This window comes from Colobus angolensis, unplaced genomic scaffold, assembly GCF_000951035.1.
Source record: "Colobus angolensis palliatus isolate OR3802 unplaced genomic scaffold, Cang.pa_1.0 Scaffold380, whole genome shotgun sequence".
NCBI classification, from domain to species: domain Eukaryota; kingdom Metazoa; phylum Chordata; class Mammalia; order Primates; family Cercopithecidae; genus Colobus; species Colobus angolensis.
In genome coordinates, this window is record NW_012117155.1 from 972,383 (window position 1) to 991,316 (window position 18,934).

Sequence of the window (18,934 nt, forward strand, 5' to 3'; positions counted from 1 at the left end):
GGTGGGGGGAGACCCAGGGCTGGTTTACAGCAGCACTAACGCATCTCTCTCACCCCTGGACCCAGAACAGGCATGATAGAATGGAAAGAGTATCATATTTATTTTAAGAGTTTTTGTAGGAAATTTAAGCTCACCCGCTCATTTTTCTGGTGAAGACATAAAAGCCTAGAGAAGCTGAGCAGATTCTCAGTCCCTGTCCTGTGGCATGGAAAAACTAAACCAGAACCAGAAACTCTAGGAGTGACAACACAGGGCAGTTCCCACTGAGGGGACCAAATATCCCAGATGTTCTCCGACAATGCTAATTATTTTTCCTCCCTTTTCTCCACCAACAAAGCTAATTTTATTTTATTTTTATTTTTTACTTGTTTTGAGACAAAGGCTCACTCTGTCACCCAGGCTGGAGTGCAGTGGTGCAATCTCAGCTCACTACAACCTCCACCTGCCAGGTTCAAGTGATTCTCATGCCGCAGCCACCCAAAAGGCTGGGAAGCTGGGACTAAAGGTGTACACCACCACACCTGGCTAATTTTTGTATTTTTAGTAGAGATGGGGTTTCACCATGTTGGCCAGGCTGGTCTCCAACTCCCGGCCTCAAGAGGTCTGCCCATCTCAGCCCCCCAAAGTGCTGGGATTACAAGTGTGAGCCACCACACCTGGCTGCTAACTGTATTTTCTTCTAATCAATAAACATATGATCAAGGAAACAAATAAATACAAGTTCCTTATTATCTTTGTACTTCTGTTAGGACTTTTGAGAGCTTGTTTGGAGGTCCTAGCAGAAGAGTGCAGTTACTCATACACCCTTGACCAAAGACTGGTCCTCCTCTATTGGAGATGGTCATCCTTTTTGAGCATACAGCTTTAGGAGGGACGCACGTGGACTGGTGAGGGAGGAATGGGACACCCGCCTAGCCAGCCAGATCAGCTCAATCAACCCTGGTGATCAATGGGGTGACAGATGTTGCAGCTAGATCATCCTCACATCCTGTTGTGACCTTTATAAACATTGTAAGAAAGCAGCAAATATCCTTTCTTCCACTGTAAGTCTTACTTGGGAATCAGGAAAATATGGTCCCCTCTATCACGGCCCAGGCAGTCGGCCTGTTTTCCCCCACGGTCAGCATCCTTTGCAAGGAAAGCCATGAATGATGAAATGAAGACATTGTAAAGAAATTTGCAAAACATTTTGAGAACTCATATTTTAAAAGCATTAAGCAAACCAGCCCTTGAAAAGGGCCTAACAAGTGCCTTGCAAGGGACTCTGACTCCAAGTCCAGTTGAAGAGGTTGGGGAGGGTGCCTGCCTACAGTCAGGGGGTCTGAGCTCCGTGAAGTAGGACTGGAGCTGTCACTATCCCCCTCGGGACCCAACTTCCCTCATCTACAAAACAGGAGGGTGAGTGTGAGCTACTGTTTCCCACTGTCACTGTTCTGCCGACAGATAAGTGAACCAGTTGTCTCCTGGTTAGATGACTGCCATTTTTTCACTTTGATAAGCGCTGCTGGGGTGAACATCTTTGTGCATATATCTCCTTGCATTTGAGCGATTATTTCTTAGAATAAATTTCTAAAGGTGGGACTGACAGGTCAAAAGGGGACACATGTATTCTGGAACATACTATAACACTGTGCTCCAGAAAAGAGACAATAATTTCTATCCCCAACAAGAGTTCTTGCCAGTCTGAAGAGGAAAAAAAGAAGATCTCATTGTTTTTACTTGTATTCTTCAGCTATTACTGATGGTGCTCTTCTGTTTACAGGCATTTCTGTCTTCCCTTGTGTCTGCTCGTGTCTTGTTTTTCACAATGGCCTCCTACCCCGTGTTCACCTGTGTAACAGGGCATGGCTGGAGAAAACATACCCCTTAGAGGCCTGCATGCCGCCCAGCGATGCTTCATTCCCCTGGCCATTTATTTTCTCATTCTGCTATGAAGGACTTCATACTTTGTCCTCTCTCCTCAAACTTCCATCATCTCCTCAGTCTCCACTCTCCGCTGAGGACTCTGCTTCTTAGTGAACTGAGAAAAGAGGCAGGTGCACACCCACCACCTCCTTAGATGCTCCTACTTAGGATCCCTTCCCAGCTCACGCCTGGGATTCTACCTCTCCCACCTCCTCGAGACCACCATTTCAGAACCCTCGCCCCAGCCCAATCCTGCACCATCCACTCTCCCCACGCTACTGAATCATTTCCACTTGGGTAAAAACAAGAGTTATGTAATTCCCATCTTGGGAAAAATAAACTTACTTGAATACCATCCTCCCCCAGCTATTGTCCCATTTCTCTGTCTCTGGTTTTTTTCCTCTTATTCTCAATAACCCAACTCCAATCAGATTCTCTCCCCATCATTCCCACAAAACAGCCCTTGTCGGACTGACCAGTGACCTCCCCACTGCTAGATCCAATGGCCAGTTCTCTCCTTGCCCATCAGCACATCCAGGAGAGCTGACCTTGCCCTTCTCACCATCTCATGGCTTGGGAGATCCCCCTTCTTGCAGGACTCCTTCCATTTCAGTGGTCACTCCTTTTTGCTCTCTTTGGCTGGCTCCTTCTCATCTCCCTCAACTCCAAGGAAGGGTCCTATGGATGTCCTGGGCCCTCTTCTCTATCTACACACGCTCTCCAGGGCCTCTAGTGTCATTCCTTCAAATACTATAAACACTGTAACAACTCCCAAATTTATATCTCCAGCCTAGATGTCATCCTGAATTACAGATTTTTATGGCCGACCACCTCCCTGACATCCTCACTTGAATATACAAGAGAGATGCCAAACTGAAACATCCATAACCAAAACTCTAATTCTCTCCAAGCCAAGCCTCTCAGTCATTCCTATGTCAATCCTTCTGGTTGCCAGGCCCCAAACCTAGAAGCCATCCTGACTCCTTTCTTTCACAACCTGAATTCAATCCATCAGCAAATCCTATCAGCTCGACATTCCAAAAACAGCAAATTTGCTATCAGCTCGACATTCAATGACTTACGCTTTTTCTTCACATGTCATTTCATCAGTGAAGCCCCCTTGAATAGCCATATAATGCAAACCCTGCCAAGCCTCCCTAGCCAAGCCCCCTGCTTAATGTTTTGTCCTTAGCCCTTATCAACACGTGACCTACCACAATCTCCCATATTCACTGGCTGTCCTCTCCAGCAGGGTCTAAGCACCAGGACAGCAGGCACAGTAATTACTCCCTGTGCCCTTAGTGCCCAGAATACTTTCTACTACATACTAAGTGCTCAATAAATATATATTGAATGAAAGAATAAATTTGTATACTAAGAATATTAATTTGTTCATCATTGATGTTGCCAACACTTTTTCCACCCTTTGGCTTTTTAACTTTGTTTACGATATTTGTTATGTGGCACCAAAAGTGACATGTTTTAAAAGCCTTTTCTTACCCAGAATAATATAAATTTTCTCTTTTTTTCTAAGATTTTAATGATTTTTTTAATTTAATGCTATTTGGAAATTATTTTGATATACTACCTAAGCTTAGGAATTTATTTCCCTCTAACGGATAGGAAATGTTTTCTAACATCATTTGCCAGCTCATACATCCCACTGTCACTAACCTGAAATACACCTTTATTGATTTATCACCTATTTCTGGACTCTCTACTCTGTTCCTCTGATCTAGTTATTTCCATCACAGTACCATACTGTTTTTATGACTGTGCTTTAGAATACATTTTAATAGGCCGGGCGCGGTGGCTCAAGCCTGTAATCCCAGCACTTTGGGAGGCCGAGGCGGGCGGATCACAAGGTCAGGAGTTCGAGACCACAGTGAAACCCCATCTCTACTAAAAATACAAAAAAAATTAGCCGGGCGCAGTGTCGGGCGCCTGTAGTCCCAGCTACTCAGGAGGCTGAGGCAGGAGAATGGCGTGAACCCGGGAGGCGGAGCTTGCAGTGAGCCGAGGTCGCGCCACTGCACTCCAGCCTGGGCGACAGAGTGAGACTCCATCTCAAAAAAAAAAATAAAAAAGAATACATTTTAATAGCTAGCAGAACAAATACTCTCTCATCGCTCTTTATTTTCAGAAATTTCCTAGCTATTCTCTCTAATTTACCCCTCAAGAAGTATTTCATGATTATTTAATCATATTAAAGACCCTGTTGGGTGGGTGACATTGTTGTTATTTTGTCATTAACATTTACAGAAGCAGGGCCAGGAATGAGTACCGAGCCCTGCCCTCAGGGTCTTGGTGATTTATGGAGCCCTGGCCCCCTTGGACCACACAGCAGACATGAAGTACCTCCAGAATCCCCCACTCCCTTTTTTGACCAGTCAAACAACCGCATGAGGTGGAATATCCCAAGTTTCAGAGTTCCTGGAAGAAACTACACTTCCTAAAGGAAGAACTGCCATGCAAGCTACCAATAATCATCAGTTCACAGGGGGCAGGAATGGGATACTACTTTGTTACCTGAAGTTACAGTTCTTACACCCCAGATCCAGCTTGGGAGGAGTTAGGGGCCTCTGGACTTGGTCACCTCAAAGCGATTTTCATGTTTTATAATTTCTTTTCAGGCGGTCAGCTTCTTCCAAAAACCTACAGTGGGGGCCACAAGAAAAGAAAACCCAGACAGGTCACTTTGAGGTAAGTAAATGTAAAAATCTCTTATTAGCTAAGGGAGACAGTGGAGATGGTTCACGACTCCTAATTACAGGGAGGAAGGCTGGGCGAGCACGTCACACTGTACCGGCACTCACTACCCCTTGCTGCCTGGCCATCCTTCAGCTTCTTGTTAAAGCTAAGTTGCAAACACATGAAAAAAATCTGGCAGGAGATATTTTCTGTGGAAAACAATGCCTTCAAAGTTACTAAAACTGGATTCTTGGGCATGTCCTTAGAAGGAAGTTAGTTGTGTTTTTTTTTATTTCTCCTACGGGGTCAAGTAATCATAATTGTGAAAACTTGCTGAGTGTGATTTTGTGTCAGGCTCTATCCTTATTGTTTCATGTAGATTAACTCATTGAAACCTGAAAGTAACTCTATGAGGTGGGCTCTCCTGTGTTCTCCATTTTACAGAAGAGACTGAGGCACAGAGAGGTGGAGAAACTAGCCAAAGTCACATAGCAAGAGAGTGGTGGCCTCCAGAAGCTACCCCACTGCTGAAGACACCACTTAGCTCTTGCTAGGTTGAAGGTAGTGGCCTGAAGCCAGACAACAAGAACAATGAAAAGCAACAGAAAACAAGTCTTCAGAAAACATTAAGCCGAAACATAATGCCAGCAGAACCAACACCTGAAACCAACTGCTCAAGCAAGCTCCTCGGTCTAAAGAAAACATCAGTGAATATCAAGTGCATCTGGGCACATACGAAGTTAAGAAAGAAATTCTGAAATAGGGTTCACGGTAGCCACGTGGCAGTGCTGCCCTCCCACTTGCTGAAAGGACTGAGGGGTCTCCTCTCCACCCTATGACTCATGTGGAGGATTCCTGTGTCTGGCAGGAACTGGCTCTGAAAGGAAGAAAAGGGTCACCCCACATCCTCCTAATCCATCCCTGCACTGCCTTGAGATGGCAAGATTTAGATTTGAAATGGGGCTTTCCTGACCTTTCTGAAGCAAAAATTTTGGCATTTCAAATTCCACTGGTTAATTCTTGCAGTCTTTGGGGTATCTCTGCCTCGATCGTTATAGAGATCTCCAAATGAATATCTGCGAATACAACTGCTTCCAGCCTCCCAAGGCATTCATTCCCCATTGCAATCTGATTCAAGAACCCTCACTGTCAGATTCTGTTAACCCCAGTCTGGGCACATGCAAATAATGTGACCAGAAATTTTGGGCTTCTCGTTCTTGAGCCTCAACTGGTAAAGCGGCAGCAAATGGATGTGAAATCCCCAGGCTTAATATACATAATTCCATCTAAATCTGATTCTCTGTTTAGGTCACACGCTATCCTCCCAGCCCCCAAATTAGCAACCCAGAACCTACCCTTGGCTTCCTTCCTCTCTCCCTCCCACACCCCACAGCCCCCACACAGCCCTCTAAGGGATGGGCCCAGCCACTTCCCTCTAGCTCCTTGTCACTGCCTCTCTTCAGTCTGCTGTCCTCTCCAGCCCCATCTCCTCCCCACGGCGGTCAGAGGCGGGACACCCCCTTGCTCAGACCACTGCAATAGCTTCACTGCTCCCCCTAAGTCTTCCAGACAAAGTTCACCACCCCCCAATAGGAAACATCAGGCCTTGCTTAATCCTCAGCCGAACCCTCCCAGCTGCTGCCCAAAGCCCCGAACAGACTAAAGACAATAGTTCCCAGAACCACCTGCCTCTGCTGGGCCCACATTTCTCGCAGGTGTGGCTCCCTTCAACCACTCTGCCACCTGATAAACTCCTGCTTTCCTTTCCTGTGCCTGCGGGCACACCCCCTGGAGAAGCCTTCAGAGTCGTATCCTCTCTCCCTGGCTCTCCTGCAGCAGCTCCTGCCCAGGTTCCTTCACGCCTTGTGGCCATTCTCTGCTTGTAGGCGTGTCTCCTCCACCACCCATAAGCTTCAGGGAGGTAGGGCCTTATTTATAGGCATCTCCTGTGCCTGGTCTCATGCCTCACTCCAAGTGGTACTCAACAAATGCTAAATAAATGAAGAACTTCATGTCCTTTCTGGTTCTCTGAGTTTCCTGAAATTTACTTAATTATTTAATTATTTTTTGAGACAGTCTTGCTCTGTCGCCCAGGCTGGAGTGCAATGGCATGATCTCGGCTCACTGCAATCTCCATCTCCTGGGCTCAAACTATCCTCCTGCCTCAGTTTGCTATATAGCTGGGACTACAGGTGTGCACCACCATCATGTCCAGCTAGTTTTTATATTTTTTGTAGAGAGGAGGCTTTGCAGTGTTGCCCAGGCTGGTCTCAAAGTCCTGGGCTCAAGCAATCTGCCCATCTCGGCCTCTCAAAGCGCTGAGATTACAGGCGTGAGCCACCATGCCCGGCCCTGAGTTCCTTGAAATTTAGATGAAGGATCCAAATTTCAAGCACTAAACTCCATATGAAATTTCTCATTTTGATCAATTTTCCCAATATTCAAATTTACTTTAAAGAAATAATAATAATAAATGCTAATAGATTTTGGTACTTTTGCAAAACAAAAATCAAAAAGCCTTTTTAATTTTTTTGAGACAGGGTCTCACCCTGTTGCCCAGGCTGGGGTGCAGTGGTGTGATCACAGCTCACTGCAACCTAGAATTCCTAGCCTCAAGTGATCCTCCCACCTCAGCCTCCCAAGTAGCTGGGGCTACAGGCATGTGCCACCATACGCAGCTAACTTTTTATTTTTAGAAGAGACAAGGTCTCACTATGCTGCCCAGACTCCTGGGCTCAAGCAATCCCTCCATCTCAGCCTCCCAAAATGTTGGGATTATGGGCATGAGCCACCACGCCCAGCCTCAAAAGCCTCTCTTGCATGCTTAGACAAGGTAAGGAAGCTAAACCAGTTGTGACACTTAATTAACATTATTTCTGGGAAACTGTTTTCTGCCCAAGAAGGCATTTTTAGATGCAAGAACAATAAATAAAACAACAAAAAATTAAAAAAAAAAAGAAAGCCTCTTTCTGGGCTACTTCCAAAAGGGATTTGAGCCAAAAGAGGTGCCTTTGAGAGGGTACCCTTGCCAAGGGTGGGCTCTGAGGGCCGCCCTGACCCGGCCATCCACATGGCATGTGGTGAGGATGTTCTGGGGAGAGCGTGGCCTGTGGTCCTGGAGTCAGGCGCTGCAGGTGTGCCCACTTCCGAGCTAGAGAGTCCCAAAGGTGAGATGGAGTCTTGCTGGACTGGCAGAGAAAGCAGAGCATGGAGGGACTTGCACAGGATGCCTTGGAAGAATGTGAGGGCACCCTCCATTCCACCGAGGAGCATGGCGAAAGGATCTCAGGGGTCCCACAGGAAGGAGCAAGGAGGGTGGAAGAGAAGTCACAGCCCAGTCTGCCCTGCAGAGAGAGGCCTTGGCAGCTGAGAAAGGCGAGGGCGTCAACCACTAGAAGGCGTCCAAAGGAGATACAGCTGCTCCTCTGAGCAGGGCAGGGTAAAACTGAACACTGCCCCTCAAGAAACCCATACCCACTATCTACAGGAAGATGATCACATCCAAGACCCCCAATCCAGACCAGGTGACTCTTCTTTCCCTGGTCCCTGCTCCAGCACCCTAAAAAGCAAAAGAACAGAAAGGTGAGCCTGGCAGAGTGGATCAGTGTTCCAGGCTGAGCTACCCCACCCAGTGGGAAGGTTCTGCACAGCCTGGTGGCAGGGCTGGCCATGTGACTGACCCTGACCAGTGAATGAGAGCAGAAGTGACAGCCACAGCCTTCTAAAGGACCTTTAACATGTGTTTCTCTGTCTGCCCAAGACCGTCAATTTCCCGGATAGAGGCTCCTCCTTTAGCCAAGGCCCTGGATGGAACGAAGAAATAAACCTTTGCTACAGTAAGCCACTGAAATGTTGAGGTTGTTTATTACCAGGGTGACCAACTCATCCATTTGCCCGGGACCTTCCCATTCAGCACTGAAAGTCCTGCATCCCAGGAAACTCCTCTGTCCCAGACAAACCAGGATGGTTGGTCCCATAGTCAGTGCTATTGTACAACTCATCGTATGGTGACAGACATGGGCAGGAAGAAGGAAATTAAGACTAGGATTCTACAGCCACAGATCAAGCCTGATCCAAGAGCAGGAACAGGAAACAATGGCATTTACAATAAACAAGTTTAATCTTCACAATAATCTATCCACTCATTGTGATCACTATCCCAATTTTCAAGGCGAGGAACTAAGAACTGAAGAGGTAACTTGTCTTACTTAAAATGACACAGCTAGCAAGTGGGGATGAAACCCAGGTGTGTCCAGCTTTACTGCTGGTGCTTCTAACTACCACACTGCTGCCAATCCTGCCTCCAAAAACCACCTCCCAAAAGTATAACACAGAGACAAAAGCAACACAAACAAACAAAACATAAAAAGCAAGCATTCCTGGAAAAGGAACAAGGAGAATTTATAAGAAAAAGAAATCCTGGGTCAGGAAAGCTACAGGAATGGAGCAAACAAGTTATCTCTGAGCTTCCTGGCAGCCAGGGCAGAGAGGGAAACGCTAGCTCTCACTCTTTTAAGACCTGGAAGTGTATCAGGGAGTTCATCAGGACAGGCCTGAGCAAGGAGAGCTGTCTCTGGGAAGGTTCTCTCTATGGGACCTGAGTAATACTATGCTGAATGGCTTGGGGAAAACAAGTGTTATAAAAGAACAGAGGACTTCCCCCTTTTTAAAATGGGACCCCAGTGAAGGCCTGCCTCTCCTTCTGGCCCACAGTGTTACCCCTAGTGTGACAGCTGGGTGGAGCTCTGTTAAAACACTTGGTGAAGCCCCAGAATGTCACTTGGGTAGCAGCCTTCCATGATGTGGCGAGCTTAGGAAAATAGGGACAATAGTGAGTCAACACCCTTGACGACCCTGTCTGGTATCCGTGTGCTTACTGATCTACTTCTCCACAAAACTCTCAATCCCCAGCAGGGGTGCGTGAGTTGCCACCTCTACATTCCCACAACCTACCTACAGGGAGCTGGCCCTGAGCACAGCACATGCTCCAGAAGTACTGCTCTCCTTCCCCAGCCCAAACAGCCACGGCAGATGGCCCCTGGCCCCACTCTTCACTACATGGTGCCTGTGAAGTGAACACTGAATTGCTCTGACCTGTTCATGCTCTGATCTGTTCAGAGGGCGGTACCTCTGAGCAGAGGTGAGAGGCTGACGGGGTCCTGTCCCCATTGCAAGTCCTGCCCGACCTCCATGGTTACTGTGACCACCTGTGGGGAGCCTTGCTTTGCAACAGATTTAGAAAACCTTCACTGAATGTCAGCAGATGCCCTGAACCTAAGGTAACAGGTGTTTGCACAAGGATCATTCAATAAGTATTTCTCTAGCCCCTAGCAGAAACCACAGTGGGGACAAAGACAGAAATCAGCAGTCCTTACGTTCAAGATGTCCTCAGTCCAGCTAGAGGGACAAGTGTTTTAATAAGTACATGTCAGCATGATCAATTCAACAGGCAAGCCATGTTTACAGCTGTACAAGCAATGCACTGCCCTACTCCGGAGGTGCCTGGGGGTTTAGAAGTGGCAGATATTTGTTGAGTCATGATGACAACTCTCCAGCAGGTGGCAGTCAAGTGTCTTGAGGAAGGCGTGCTTTTTTTGTAGCAGTGGGGCATAACGAAGGTACAAGGGCAGAACAGACGAAAAAATGGTTTGCTTGTGGGCTTGGGTGCGTGTGGAGGGGTGCTGAGGAGGTATTAATAAAAGGAGAACAGACCAGCGAAGAGGTCTTATGAGGTGTTGCAGGGGTTTGCTGGGTGGCCTGGCTGGTAGGGAGAATGCCCTGACCAGAGGACAGCAGTATATGCAGTGGTACTTCAGTCTCAAAGGTGCTGGTTGTCAGGTGCTGGGGTGTGAGGAGGGCGCATTTGTGGCCCTTGGGTACCCAAATTCAACTGGTAGCTCTAGACGCTTGTGGATCCCCAAATTAAACATCAATCAAGGAGATGGCATTTGGAGCTATGGGGCTTGATCAGTTGAGAGGATCCCGCAAGGAGTAAGATTTGTAAATCTGGGGCACTATGTCAATCAAAACAAGGCTGGTCTTTGTGGAAAAGACCCCCAATATCGTTGATAGAGGAGAGTCCACAGAATCCCAGTCTCCCACACAGCTACTGAGGGTTGGTAGAGGGATTCAGAGATTTAACTAAGTCACCAAACAGGACTAGTTCCCCCAGGGCATGCGCCTAGCTCAGTAAAGGCACTCGGTTTGCTGAATGATAAAAGAGATGTCTTCTTAACCCTTTGCCAAGTCCATCACTGAGGTGTAGAAAGAGAACAAGCTACCAACCCACTGGGCATCCTGGGGGAACTCTTGGTCCTGGATGTGGAGGTACAGGCCACGGATGAGACAGCTGTGGAAAGTGGCCTGACTCCACCTGACCACTGAGCAGCCGCCCAAATTGAAGTGGCCCAGGATGAGCAAACAAAATGGTCACAATGGGAGCATCTGAGTTGGCAAGCAGATCGAGGAGATTACTCTTTCAACAGGGCTGATTATAACGACTGCAGAATGAGTTGGAGTCCCAGGAACCATCAATCCCCTTAACATTTCCATGAGGCATCTGAAAAGGGAACTGATACCACTTAGTGCTTTTACTGCTCTAGACCCTTTATAACATAGTGATTCAAAGCATGCTCTCTGATGGGAGATGGCGGTCAAGTTTTAAATCCTGACCCCATCATGTATGAGTGCCTAGCGTTCAAATCTCAGGTCCCACATTTACCAGCCGTGTGACGTTGGGCACAACATTCAGTCTGTATGTGTCATTGGTCTCTGACCCGACCTGTAGGATAAGGATAACATTACCTGCCTCGCAGTTGTGGTGAAGAGTAAGTGAGATATATAAAGTGCCCAGAATGGTGTCTGGAGCATAACAAGCCCTCTGTAAGTGTCATTATTATCTTCCCATTAACCATCACAACAGTCTCATAAGACAACTAGCTAATGTTTCATCCGCTATCTTACAGATAAGGAAACTAAGTTTGAGAGGGTAAGTAACTTGATCGAGATCAGTGATTTTGTATAATGGGAAGGCAGATTTAAACACAGGCCAGTCCCATCTAAAGCCCATACTCCTTCCACTGTACAGCACAGCCTCCATGCAAACTAAGAAATGGGCACAGTCCAGAGGGTGCAGGGATTTACAAATTCTTCAAAAAGTACTTCCCAAAGTTCTGCCATCGAACACTAATCCCACAGAATTGTAATGATGTTATCTGGGGGGAAAAAATCAGGGGCCAAATACGTATAGGGAATGCTGGGTTCAATAGTTAGGTGTTTCTTCTGCAAGGCTTCTTGGACCTTTAAAGATGGGCCCATGGAGGGTGAAGGTCTAAGGGCAGTGGAGTCTGAGTCCCAAGTGTATGCATCCACACACCATTTATCACCTCACGTCTAACAGCCAAGGGTTCCATGGGGCACACAAGGGGAACCGTGCTCTGCAAAGCCATTCAGGATTAAGAGTCCCCTCCTGTGTGACCCTCCCCTCCCCCTGCTGATTTCCTCACCAGAAAGAGCTTATTTCCCAGCCTCTTGGCTCCTCTGAAAGCAGTCCAGGCTCTGAAGTTCACGTCCCACTTTTTCTTACGAGTGGTCTCTGGCCACTTCCTTTGCGTAGTGCGTGCTCACTGGCCTGGCACTGTCCTCTGCCCCTCATGCAGAACCTACGCATTTAGCCCACGGCCTGTCCCAGAACCAGGAATTTTTTGCAAGAGTTTTCTCCCAGCCTAGACCCCAGAGATGGTCTGCTTTACCTGGAGGACAACATGGGATCTGAAGCCACAAAGAGAACTCCCAGGTGCTTCCTCTCCCCAGGCAGGGTCCAGGCCTTGTTCCCCTCTGCACCCCGGCACCTAGCACTCCACATCTGGGGGCACGGCCGGGGGCAATATGCGCTCTCTGTCTGCCACACCCGTCCAGTCCTGCCACTTCCACTCTGGGGACCAGGCTGGTGAGGCCAAAGCTCTCTTCCCAACCCTTGGTCTCAACACGCCCCTGCGTTCAAAGAGGGCACAGGGTACAATCCCTGATGGAAGCAAGAAGGATCAACGAGTCATGCTCAAGGACCAGCTAAGTGAAGGCGCATCCACCTGGCTCCTATTTCTTTTCATTGTTTTCCTGCCTGTCCTTGTCTTTAATTGCTACAGAATAAGAGGAGAGAGCCTGGTTCTACAGACTCAGGGGAGGAACACTCCTTTCACCAACAAACTTACTGCCTGAAGTTGAAGAAAATTCTGGAAAACATCTGCATCTTGTTCTAAAGGAAACAAAAGAATGCACCGCTGTTATTTGGTGGCAAAGAGAGAGAGGCCGGTGTGAGGGAGCGTGGAGTTAGGATGGAGCACCTGAAAGGTGCTTGTGTTTCTGGCTAGGGCTTAGGGTTTGCCAACAAGACAGGCTGGGCCAGGCGGCAGGGGCTGGGCTCAGGGCGGGCTGAGACGCAAAGAAGAAAACCACATGCCTTCTTCGAGAATGTGGGGAGAATGGGAAGAACATTCAACAGCAGAGAAAGGGAATATTATAGGATCTTAGATGGAACGGCCTACACCTTTTACCACAGTAAAGAGCAAGGCCAACTACAAAGCAGGGTGGTGGGACCCCAGGACAGGCAGGAAGGGATGTGTGGGGCGGGAAGCCTGCAGAACAGCACAGCCTCCTGGCAAGGCCGGGCAGTGGGCATGTCTCCAGAGCAGGCTGGCCAGGTATGGGACCTTCCTGACAGAAGAAGGAAGCAAGTGGCAGCAGCAGAAGAGGCTGAGGGTTCTCCCCCAGGTACCAGAAAGGCAGGAGAAGGTGGGTTCTGACAATAGAGTGAGGGGATTCTGGGTGCCTGAGGAGAGGTAGGGCAGGATGGTGGTCAGTGCGGGGCCTCTCGGGTTCCAATTCCAGCCCTGCCACTTACTAGTTACATGTCCTAGGCAAGTTAGGTGACCTCCAGGAGCTAGAGATGCCTCATCTGTAAAAGGGGGGAATTCCCTGCACTGGGTTGTTGCACAGAGCAAATGAGTTGAATATAAGAAAACACCTAGCATGCTCAGTGGTGCCTACTATGGCCATGGAAGTGGATGGCCTTGTGCTGGCTGAAAAGGGTGAAGGCTGGGAAAAGTGATGTCAGGAGATGCAAACTCAGGTTGAAATCTTGGGGATGCAGGAACTCAGAGATGGTGACAGCAGGGGTGGCAAGAGGACATGAAGGAACTTAAAGCTGGAGAGATCCAGGACAGTGACCTCCGGGAACGAGGAAGGAGTCGAGGAGAGTGGCTGCAGGGAAGGCTACAGGTGTCCTGGGGGTGGGTCTGGAAGGCATTCCAGAGGGCAGCATTTTGTAGCAGGAAGCATTGAGGACTCAAAAGAATTTGAAAAGTGAATGGAGTTTTAAGAGTCCAACTGCTTTGTTTTAATATAAAACAGAGAGACAACTCCGAAAAGCTTGGACTAGGGCAATGAGAAAGGTCAGTGGGATTTGAATAACAGAATCTTGGAGTTGCTCAGGGAGATAAGATGTAGAAAGCAAGGACAATGATTTCCTAGGGAGATGAAGCCCACAGGAGGAGAAGGGGAACCCAGCAGGGTGACAGCAGCTGCTGAGGGGTGGGCTGCCCCACGGATTCTGGGGTGACACAGTAGCATCAGCTAAGGATGCTGGGGGCATCTGTTATGTCCCACCCAGCACAGGGTTTGGCTGATTGGCAAGGAGGCCTCGGATGGCTACCACTGCCCCAAAACCTTGAGGCAATCCAACACAGTTTATTGAGAACCCACATATGCCAGGTAATTTCTTCGGTGAAAGAATTGGTAATTTGAGTACATTTCCACCACAAACTGCATGTAGTAGCCAAATTTTAATTCGGGACAATTTGGTAACAACGAAGACACTGTTGGTGCGCTGGCCCACGACCACTCATTAATCTCTCAACAAATATGTACTGAGAGCATCCAAGTGCCAGGCACTGTTCTCCACGGCAGTGCTGGGGATGGGGGTAGGGACACAAAAATCCTTGTCCTCATCTGGTACACCTCCTGGTGAGGAAGGCAAGAAAACCAAACAAGTAAGTCGGGTGCTGGGTGGCGGTAAGTGCTCAGGAGGAAAGTCAGAGATGGGGAGGAGGCAGATCACGGGAGGGAGGCAGTCAGGAAGGCCCCAAGGAGGCTGGACACGAGGAGGTGAGAGGCGACAGAGGTGTTCCAGGCAGAGGACAGCTGGTGAACAGGGCCACAGGGAGCTGCCCAGTGCTAGGGGACCAGTGACTTGTGGAGACCAGGGAGAGGAGACAGCTAAGAAAGGTGGGGGTGCAGTCAAAGGGCCAGGCGGATCTTGGCCTTGACTCTGAGTAAAATGGGGAGTGACATGATCCCTCTTAGTTTTTACGTCTGGCTGCAGTGGTGAGAGGACACCCTGTGTGTGTGTGTAAAGACAGGGCAGAAAGCTGAGTTAGGAGACAGGTACAACAGTCCAGGGAAGAGATGCTGTGACTCAGCCCTCAGTATTAGGCATGAGGGTGATGAGAAGCAGCTGGATTCTAGACATATTTCCAGGGGCTGTGCTGATCAATGGGATGTGAGGTGTAAGAGGAGTCAGTCTGAGTGGCCATGGCGGGGTGAAAAGAGTCAACCCTTGGTATGTTCTGAGAAGTTGATTCTTGGTATGCTCTAAAGGAATAGCCAATGGGTTTCCTGACGCTCTAGACATGGGGGTGACTCCCAGTCCATGAACTGCACAAAGGCCCCCAGCCAAGGGGGCAAAGCCACTTTCCAGGTACATGCCCCATGTGACAGCTGGAGGAAGAGGGCCCTGGACGCCATCCACCTATCCAGGGAGGAGCTGCTGGTTTGGGACATGTTCAGCATGGGATGCCTATGAGATGTCTAGGTGACACCACAGGCCCTGTTGCTGTGAGTGGAGGTGAAACAGAGCAGTCACCTGCCACCCCCGCCCCTCTGAACACTGACCACGTCCCATTTACTGAGCATCAAACACGTGCCTAGGATGGTTCCTGCCTTGACATGTCTCCTGTGGTCCTCATAACGACCTTTTGGGGGAGGCATCAACATCATGTAGAAGATGACTGAGGCTTAGAGAGGTAAGGCAACTAGTCCAAGATCACACGGCTGAGAAGGGCCAGAGCAGGGACTGGAACCCAGATATGCCCAACTCCAGGCTGAGACTCTGCACATGCTCTGTTGCTTCAGTGACTCAGCAAATAAAAGCAACAGCTCTGTCCCAAGTAGGAGTAAGAGAGCAGGGCAGGCTCATACCCATCCCTCCTCCCACCTACGGTGCAAAGATGTCAAAAACCAGTACCAAGGACGTGAATAACCAATGCGCTGGCGGAATGGCACATCTGTTCAATGGGTTAACTAAAAGCCAGGAGATCCTTTCTGTTTAAACGTAAACAACTGAAAACGCTTCTAAAATGCACTTGTCCATTTGCCTGGCAAGCGCACTTGGAGGAAGATGATGTAATCTATAATGAGTCTCAGGATCTTCCCAGCCCTAGATCTAACATGTTGGTCTGAATGTATCCTGCCTGATCCCAGAAATAACCCAAGTTCCTCTTAATGAAAACGAAATCAGCTTGTTTTTTTTCCTTCATTTGTCTCCTTCTGGCAAGAAGAATTAAAAAAAAAAAAAAAAAAAACCCACAAACTTCAGTGATTTCAGTTTCATTTTTCTGAGCTTTGGATATAGTGAGTATCATGTTTCTGTGCGTCTGAACAGGCATGAGTCGTAGAGCTCAAGGTCATTTTTCTGAGAAAATAGTGCAGGAATCACAACAAAAATAACAACACAAAAACTAGTGGCAGAAACCACACACCAGGCTTTTTTTTCATGCTAGTCAGTGTTGTTTTGTTTAGTCCTCAAGGAAGAACTAATTAATTCTGAGAGGGGTCAGATAAATTGCCTGAAATTCCTCAGTTCACAAGTAGGAAAGCCAGGATTCAAACTCAGGTCTGTCTGACTCCAAAACGCTGTGACAACTGAAGCAATACTACCTTTTCTGAGTTAAAACAAAACAAAACAAAATCTCCTATAAATCAATAAAAAAGCAAATACTTCAGTGGAAAACTAAGCAAAGAATATGAATAGGAAACCACAAAAGATGAAACACAAAGACCAGTAAGTATACAAAAACATGCTCAATCTCGTAACAGTCAAAACTTAATAGATAATATGCCACTTTCACTGCTCATATTAGCGAAGATTCTGTTTTAAAGATAATACCAGTATTAGTGAAGATGTGGTAAATGGGCAGGTCAGTACACTGTATATCTGAATATAAACTGATACACCTTTTGACAAAGTAATTTCATGTCTAAATTAAATTTTATGTTTAAGAATATCATCTCTTACATAGTACTCTTTTAATAGATATGCACTGGTATCTGTTAATATATCAATAGATAAAAATAGATATACATTTAACAAATTTTCATTTAATTAGTATTCATTAGTGAATTGATATACATTGGTATACATTGGTGAAAAAGGATTCAAACTTATATACACAATATTTCCCAATCTTCTTATGTGTCTATAGAAAAAACACAAGAAAAAATTCACCAGAATATTAAGACATCTCCAACTGGTGAGACGGGTCATTTTTGTTTTAACATTATAATTTCTCAATTTTCCATCTTTTTCTATATTGGACATGAATTATTTATATAATAAAATTTCATAAACACAGAAAGGACTGAAAGGAAGTAAACAGAAATGCTGATGGTAGCTGTCTTTGTGGGCTGAGACAATGGGTAGTGGTTTTCATCTTTCAATTTCTCTACCTGTTTCAAACTTTCTCTTATGAGGTTGTGTTACTTTTGAACTAAGCAGAACTGTAAAACTTAGTAGTAAGTATTCAGATTTTCTGTAACTATATCAACATCACAGAAAAGACTTCAACTAGTGTCCAGATAGGAATAACAAAGGACAGGGAAATCACACACCAGCTACCCTAGATGAAAGCCTTGGGAAATTTCCAACACAGCGAGTGTTAAGGGACCGACCAAATGCTTACTGCCAGCCCACACATGACCACCAAGGCAGCATATGACACTGGCACATTCACAGTTCGTGTTTGCCTTTTAGGTGTTGTGTTCAGTTCTGAACGCCTGGCTATCCATAGCATCAACCCAACAGGCGCACAACATTGCTGCCCAGTACAGTCAGTGCTGGGCAGCATGTTCCCTAGTGACAGTTGCTCTCTCCTGGGGACCCTCCTGGATGTCAGAGCTTCGTGGTCCAACTGAAGAGCCCTCAGGTTTCAGGGCAGGTAGAGGCCCAGGCTTGAGCAGGAAGCTTCTGGTAGACTGACTTCACCCACCCAACTTGGCCTACAAGTTACCCCCACGAGAAGCCTTATTACCTCCTTGACCTTCCCTTGGACCTGCCCACAGCTCCCAGAGTCAGTCTGACTCAGGCTGAGGTGCAGGTAGAGGCCACAAAACAATCAAAACAAACTTAGTAAAGAGTGGGGAGCCTGGCTGGCTTTTCTTTCTTTAAAAGTCTATATGGGGACTTCTTAAATATATATATGCACAGGTGGGAGGAGTGAAAAAAAAATAGAGATGGCAAAAATGAAAAAATATGACAATGGAAACTGTTTCAGGCTCTTTTAGGATTATATATTTTCTAAAAGGGACAGGGGAAACATCAAAACACCTCATTTCTCTGACAACGAATGCAGTTAGAAATTTGGACTTCTACTACATATCCTTATGTAAAAGGACATTTCTAAGAGATGTGAAACCATTTCTTTTTATTTAAAGTCTGTCTTAGAATTTTTCTAGCTAATTTGTAAGCATGTGCGTGCATGTGCACACACTCTCTCTCTTGCTCTCTCATGTTTTCAAAGACGCAATAAAAATATTTTAAATATGTCCTTAGCTGTCTTGAAATCTGTAAACAATATAACCTTACAACACTTATAATTCCAAAAATAATCAATATAATGCCCTAACTGTAATACAAAGAAGAAAGGAAATATAGTTAAAACTAAGACAATATGTAAATCAATATGCAAGTATTGAGGCACTGCTACACCAGAAAACATCATGAAAGGCATATGAAATGCTTGCACCTATTCATAACAAATAGGCAAATCTTACATACTCGGTAGCTGTGTTCCTAGAAAATTCAGTATATACTAAAAACATGCAAAAATTATTTGTGTTTATGTGTTAATTGGAGTCAGATTCCAGGCTCAGATAATTTTAAGCAGGGTTTTGCCTACATGAATGCACTGAGCATTAGGCAACTGTGCAGGTGTTGGGCAATCTTTTGTTCCCCAAGCATTATATCTAGCACCTCTGCCTTCCCCTCTTCCTCCAATAAAGCCACGTC

General features: G+C 46.7%; 1 protein-coding gene across 7 annotated transcripts in view; it reads right to left on the reverse strand.

The window, feature by feature from the left end:
* The window catches only part of ARNTL (aryl hydrocarbon receptor nuclear translocator-like), a 109,111-nt gene that overhangs the window by 33,189 nt on the left and 56,988 nt on the right, over window positions 1-18,934 (reverse strand). For 6 of the 7 annotated variants that reach the window (XM_011954261.1, XM_011954258.1, XM_011954262.1 and 3 more), the window contains one exon: window positions 4,435-4,560. The exons of the other annotated variant lie outside the window; for it this stretch is intronic. The gene's annotated coding sequence lies outside the window, so the exon portion shown is untranslated. The remainder of the gene's footprint in view (window positions 1-4,434; window positions 4,561-18,934) is intronic. 7 annotated transcript variants of the gene reach the window in all.